This window comes from Chenopodium album, chromosome 26 (assembly GCF_948465745.1).
Source record: "Chenopodium album chromosome 26, dcCheAlbu1.1, whole genome shotgun sequence".
In the NCBI taxonomy this organism is placed as follows: domain Eukaryota; kingdom Viridiplantae; phylum Streptophyta; class Magnoliopsida; order Caryophyllales; family Amaranthaceae; genus Chenopodium; species Chenopodium album.
This window is the reverse complement of record NC_137859.1, coordinates 25,826,375-25,833,989: the sequence shown is the minus strand read 5'-3', so window position 1 is coordinate 25,833,989 and position 7,615 is coordinate 25,826,375.

Below are 7,615 nucleotides of genomic sequence, written 5' to 3'. Positions count from 1 at the left end.
CTTGGCTCATTCTTTTCTCTTCCAAAGAGGAGTCCCATGACATTAAAGTCAAAGCAAGGGGGCGCTTTCTCCTTATAAATTGGAGTTGGGATCTCGTCTAGGAAGTAACAATCCAAAAAGATCTCGAACCCAGGTTGTCTTATGCCATTTACAACGAAAGGTTCAGGAAATTCTTGACAAGGATAATCCTCTCCTTCTCTTATAAATTGTCCATTTAGAGTGAGAGGATATTGATCCATGGGTATTTCCCTCTTTTGTGCACGAGCATTCTTCCGTGCTCTCGATTTTTCCTAGGCCCGCTTGAGGTCTTCGCGAGTTGGTTCAAAACCAAGTCCGAAAGTATCTAACTTAGGGAGGCCAGGTAATCCCATATGCTTAGCTATTCCTTTCTTCTTTCCTAGTGTCATTCCAGGAAAGTGTCCTTGTTTTCTTAGAATAGCATTAGTTATCATATTTGAGTGGAGGTCGTAATGAAGAGGGGTCCTCTCATCCTCCTCTATTAAGGAGACCTCTTCGCTAAATCCCCACAAATCTTCATCATTTTCATCGTGATCTACATTGATTAGTGGATTTTCCACCGTTTTGATCCTCATAGATGAAGCATCGATGGTGATTGGAATTCCTCCAACTATGGCTTTTACTTGTTGGTGAAGAGATGAAGGTATGGCCTATAGATCATGAAGCCAAGGGCGTCCCAATAGTAAGTTAAAAGATGCTTTAATGTCCACCACTTGGAACATAGTGGCATGTTCAATTGCACCCGCCGTTATGTTCATGGTGATTGTTCCTAATGCTTGACGGCGTGAGTTATCGTAAGCTCTTATCCCTTGAGTTGATGGGAATAAATCCTCATCTCTTATTCCTAACATTCTCGCGGTTCTAAGTGGGCAAACATTAATGGCTGAACCATTATCCACAAGAGTCATAGGAACATTCATTCTTTTACATATTACTGTGAGGTTTAGAGCTTTGTTGTGTTTGTCATCTTCCGGTGGTAAATCTGTATCCAAAAAAGTGACCAAATTGATTGGACTTGGAAGATCACTCGTGAGGAAGTTAGCAAGTCCCTCAGGAGTGGTGTCCGAATCTATGCCTACTTTAGCCAAGGCATCCATGACTGCAACTCTATGCTCTCGGGATGTTGCTAAGAGCTTCCATACATTCATTTCAACCTTAGTCTTTTTTAGTTGTTTGACAACATCGTTGTAACACCCTAGAAATTCCTTTCCTTAAAATACTCACTTTACTCTTTCAAAATACGACTTAGGAAAATCTAAGACATTACCGCCACCGTGAAAATGGCTAAGGCAAATATCAAAGAAACACAGCGGAAGACTTGAAAGTCAAAATTTAGAAATAACATAATTTAAAAACCAAAACCAAACAAAGGTAAAGTTTAAAACCAACAAAACCGAGTTAAATAAATTCCAATACAACTTGGAACCTCTCAAGGCCCTTATTCAGAACCAAATCAATCAAACATTAGTGTTAGTCTAACAATCAATAAAACAAATTATCCAAAACATAAACATTTCACATCAAACTTGGCCAAGTGCTTATTTAATTTTTAAATTACCACTAACACGAAAACATTTTTTTTTATGATTTAAACTTGGCCAAGTGCTTATTTAATTTTTATTATGTCTATTTCATTCCGATTTTATTTTATTTTAAATAATTCTTTTAAGAAGGTCCGAAATTTTTTTTTTATTTGGGCCGAAAATATTTTTTTTTATTTGGTCCAAAATTATTTTTTTTAGACACTCGAAATTTTTTTTTCAAGTGTCCAATTTTTTTTTAATAGGGCCGAAATTTTGCCCCTTTAATTTCAAAATTTTTTTTTTAGCAGGATAAAATACTTTTAGTTTGTTAATTTTTGCAGGGAGCAAGGATTGAGGTAAGAATTATGTGTTAAAAGTTTTTATCAACATGTCGGTGAGCTTGGGTAGGAAAGGAAAGGGCATATAGGCTAGAATTTAATTTCTTCCCTGCGTGCATTAATTTTATTTTAGGGTGTTCAAGCATGTTGTATGAGTAAATGTTTGTTGATTGAAGCATGAAATATATGTATTGTTTTGTGGGAATTATTCAAATTGTATGATTGAACACCAAACTTAAATTTTTGCACGAATTGCATTATCTATTTTGTTTCTTTGGGGAAGGGAATTCGTTCTAAGCTTTTTTCCTCTACAGGATGCCTAACTTTCCTAGTAAGTTTACACAAATGGGGTCATTAATTAAGAAAAACGATGAGCACCCCTATGACTTCGTAGAGAAAATCAGATATTATTGTTCTTATAGGAGTAATGTCTTGCGGGATAAAATATTTGAGACCCCTGATCGTATTTCAGCAATGATTGTACACTGTCTGCCAGAGGAGCCTCCCTATATTGCTATCAAGGAAAAATTTGCTGACTTTTATCTTCCAGGAGATATTCCAAACTACTACATACAAGTACAAAAATTATGATGTCCAGTGGTACCCCGATTATGTTCATTTAACAAACTACATTGTAAGGGTGGAAAGGGCTCACTATCAGCGTTTAAATCTTCCCTACCCTAACTACTATTATGACAACCCAGTAAACAACCCACCTTTAAATCAACAACCAGAAAGTTCCTCTTCTGCATCATCAGGGGGTAACCAAGCGGAAAATGGAGAGCAACAAGAGGGGGACAGTTCAATGATGGAGATATCTGATCCTAACCCACCTCCAACTCCAGTTATAATCGACATATCATCAGACGAAGAAGAGGAGGGAGAATTCGTCCAAGTAGAACCTGAACCTGAGTCACCTGAACCAATGGAGGATTCTAATGACAATGATTTCGATATTTCGAGTTATAGGCAATCTACTGACAAAAGGGACAACGTTCGAAAGGACTGATTATTTTAATTTCTTTTATTAGACTCTCAGTTTATTTTTGGTACCCTTACTATTTGCAGTCTAGGTAATAAGTGGTATTACCACAAACATTTAGTGATCCTATGAACACTTGCTAGTGATTATACTCATTTATATTCCAGTATTTATTCGTTATTCATATCAATAAAATTCCACTTTTCTTTCCTTACTACTTCCTAATAATATAATTATTTCAATTACAGCAATCCATCCATCTCCAAATAATTTTAACTTATATTGCCATTCCAATCCTACAAACCATATTCCAGCAAATTTCTAGTCTCAAATATCGAGGATTAACGGGGATTATTTTATTTTATTTTTGTGATGCTTTATTAAATGCTTGGTTGGTTAGCAATCAATAATTAATTGATAAAGCTATGAACTATCAATTTGGTAAATCCAATTCAAAAATTTATTAGCTTCAAGGAATTGTGCAAGTTTAATAATTCTAGACTTAGTGAGTGAATGCCTTGGGAGCTAACCTAAACAACATTTAATTTAGAACCTAATTCTTTTAATTCATGAGAAGAAAGATGGCAGGAGGAAGCAGCACCAACACCGGTGGAAATGAACTTAGTGAGGTAGTAAGACAATTAGCAGCAGTTGCCCAGCAGCTGGCTAGAAACACGTCTGGTAACGGGGATACTCAAGGGGAGATTTTTAGGAAAGTGGCCCAGAGTAAGCCACTCGTTTATCAAGGGGAGCCCGACCCTACTATTTTAGAAAACTGGTTGAGAGAGTTCGAAAAACTGTTTGAGGCGGTGGGATGCCCTGAAGATTCGAAAGTGGGCTGTGCTACCTACTACCTAAGGGGTGAAGCTGACCTCTGGTGGCAGCAAAATGAAGCTACTATTAGGACCCTACCTGGATTCAACTGGAACAAATTACAAGAGAGAATGATGGATAAGTTTTACCCTAGCTTTTTGCAGAAACAGAAAGCTGAGGAGTTCTCAAACCTCAGAATGGAAAAGATGTCAGTCACGGAGTGCTATACTAAGTTTATAGAGTTGTCCCGTTTTGCTGAGGAAACTGTTGCTACTGAAAAAGCCAAGGCTAGGAAGTTTGAGAGTGGTTTAACTACGGATCTGCAATTAAAACTCTGCGGGCAAGTATTTGAAACTCTGGATGAAGTGTATGGGAGAGCCGCACACCTGTATGCGTTGGAGGAAAAGAAGAAGAAGGAGCTGACGGATATGGAAGGGAAAGAGAAAAGAAAGGAGGTGGTGCAAGTTTCTGGTAACCAGCATGGAAACCAGAATGGTTTTAAGAAGCAGAAGTACCACCACAACAATAACTTCTCCAATAATAATCATAATTTCCAGAATAATAACCGCCAGGGTGGACGTGGCAACAATGGAGGGATTAGAAACAATAACCGGGGGAATAACAGAGATGGAAGGGTTTATCGTTGCAGGAGGTGCAATAACACTCACCCTGGGAAGGACTGCGAGGGAAATTTGGTTACTTGTCGTGCTTGTAACAAACTGGGGCATAGGGAGTACGAGTGTTACTCTAAGAATGCTAATGGGAATAGGCAGAACAATTTCACCTCAAAAGGGAACCAGAAGAATTTCCAAGGAAACAACAACAGCAACAACTTTACTGGGAACAAGGGAGCACAACAGAATGGGGTGAGGAATGGTAATCCCAATAATAACAATAACCAAAATAAGGGTGTAGCTGCTGGGAAACTGAATGTGATGAGTAGACATAAGGCTGAGGCCACGAATGATGTTATTACTGGTACTTTTTCTATTAACTCTCTTCCTGTTAAAGTATTGTTTGATTCTGGTGCAACTTTTTCTTTTGTTTCTAAAGGTACTGTGACAAAACTTAGGAACTGCTTAACAGCAGTAAAAGCAGTAGATGTACCTATAACTATTCCGACAGGTGGGGTAGTGAATTGTACTAAAGCATTTAGAGATGTGCCTTTAGAAATAGAGGGAAATATATTTCCTTCTGACCTTATTGAGTTTGGGTTGAGTGACTTCGATATTATTCTAGGAATGGACTGGATGAGTAAGTATAATGCTGAAATTAGTTGTAGGTCACGAAAAGTCAAGATGCTCACAAGCAGTAATGAATCAGTGACATACTGGATGAAGGGTGGTATTAAGTGCCCAAGATTAATTTCTGTCCTAAAACTAGCAAAATACATGACGAAAGGGCATCCAGTATATTTTTGCAGTGTTAGGGATTTGGACCATGAGTAAGTGACAAACCCAGAGGATATAACAGTAGTGAATGAGTACCTGGATGTATTTCCAGAGGAAATTCCGGGGATTCCACCTAAGAGAGCAATCGACTTTACCATAGATTTAGTTCCCGGAACAGCCCCTATATCCAAGGCACCATATCGAATGGCACCTACGGAAATGAGTGAGTTGAAGGAGCAGTTGCAGGACTTACTGGAGAAGGGATACATTAGACCAAGTGCTTCACCTTGGGGAGCTCCAGTTCTATTTGTGAAGAAAAAAGATGGAAGCATGCAGTTGTGTATCGATTACAGGGAATTAAATAAGGTGACGATAAAGAATAAGTATCCTTTACCACGAATAGATGATTTGTTTGATCAATTGAAGGGAGCCACGGTGTTCTCTAAGATCGACTTGAGGTCCGGATATCACCAATTGAGGATTGCCGATGAGGACATTCCTAAAACGACATTTAGGACAAGGTATGGACACTATGAGTTCACAATTATGCCTTTTGGATTGACTAATGCTCCAACAATCTTTATGGATTTGATGAATAGGGTAATTCATCAATTCATGGATAAGTTTGTAGTGGTCTTCATAGATGACATTTTGGTATACTCCAAGACCAAAGAGGAGCATGCAGAACATCTAAGGGCAGTTCTGCAAACACTAAGAGAAAACAACCTTTATCCTAAGTTCTCTAAGTGTGAATTTTGGTTGGAAAAGGTAGCATTCCTAGGGCACTTTGTGTCTAAGGATGGAGTAGAAGTAGACCCAGCCAAAATAGAAGCTGTGAAAAGTTGGCCTACACCCAAGACGGTATCTGATGTGAGAAGTTTTTTTAGGTTTAGCAGGGTATTATAGGCGCTTCGTTAAAGATTTCTCCAAAATTGCTAAACCTATGACTACTTTAATGAAGAAGGACAAGAAGTTTGAGTGGGATGAGAAGTGTGAAGAGGCGTTTCAGCTCCTAAAGCACAAATTAATTACAGCACCAGTGCTTACACTTCCAGATGATAGCGTGAAAACTAGCTAGCATAGTTCTCTCTTCACTCATGCCCCATCATGAACATGCCTCAATACCTGAAAAGAGTATCCCTACTTGCCCCCACTACTCTCCATTAAAATGGATCATCGTAGGGCCAAGATAAAGACATAGCCAGAGACAAACAATACACACAATCAGCAAAGCTGAGTACAAAAGCGTATTCAAACACACTAACATGAAATTCCTAGCATCACACATACTTACCTCATTGCACCTGTTTACAAGCATACACAACAATCAACATGACTCTTTAACTGGACACAGATTAATTTATTTAGTGTTGATTACACATCGAACGGGTTTCCAACCAAACCTGCCTCAATAAATTGAGGACCACTGACACGGGAGCTAACCGTGCCAGTATCACCTGTGCCACACATTGGTGGCGGAATTCAAGCGCATAATAATAAAAAGGGAATATACAGCGTCCTATACTCCATTAATGGTTAAATATAAAACCCCATAACTCCCCCCATATGTTCATACTCAAGGTATATACGTTCCAAGAGTTTTGGTGCGTAATCTCTTTCACTTTACGTTGTTTACATATTATTAGACGTGGTGATAACTCACAAAGCATAACAATTCAATCATCCATAATAATTTAAACAAACACACATACCAATTTAATTCTTGAATGATTAGTGACCACATATAATTTAATGTTGAACCCTTTTTAAATCTACCTCAGTGTCAAAGACACCTTAAGCACATAAAGCGCCAACAATCCTATCCCTCGGTGTTAAAACACCTTAAGTGCACAAAGGCACCGACATACAATTTATTCTTTGTGTACATAGACACTTGCATAGCTCCTTCCTCATGCTTAAAGCATCAATAAAAATTATATGAACCATAATAAAATTCCTTTTCAATAATCCAAACATAACCAAACATTTAGTTTGACTAAACATGCTCTCTATCATGCCATAAATAAATATGTAGTCCATACAATCATGCCAAAATATAATTTTCCAATCCATAGATCATCACAAATAATTCATGCTTCACAATTCAATTATCAACACCAATAATTCACAATTCAACACATGAACCTTAGCATGATACTACTTGTAATTAATTGATACCAAACCTAACATGATTCTACATCATCAAATATGCTAAGTACGCGAACGTACCTTGAATATGATCTTAAATTCGCCACGTCTAGTAAAAATCGCTTACTTCAAAGTCTCCTACACATTAAAATTATAATAGTGTATCAAAATCTACTCTAAACAAATTTTCAGCAATATATACTATTTTAAAACCTTTCATAAATTAATTAGAATAGGCTGAAATTATATTTAGAACACCATAATTAAGTCCCCTTTAATGGGTAATTTAAATCCCCTTTAAAAACATAAAATTTAGGTTTCTACTTAAAATTCCTGCACTATTTTTATAACTAAATTTTGGTGAACATTAGTCTTAAAGCACTTAAATTGAAGGTCTAAACA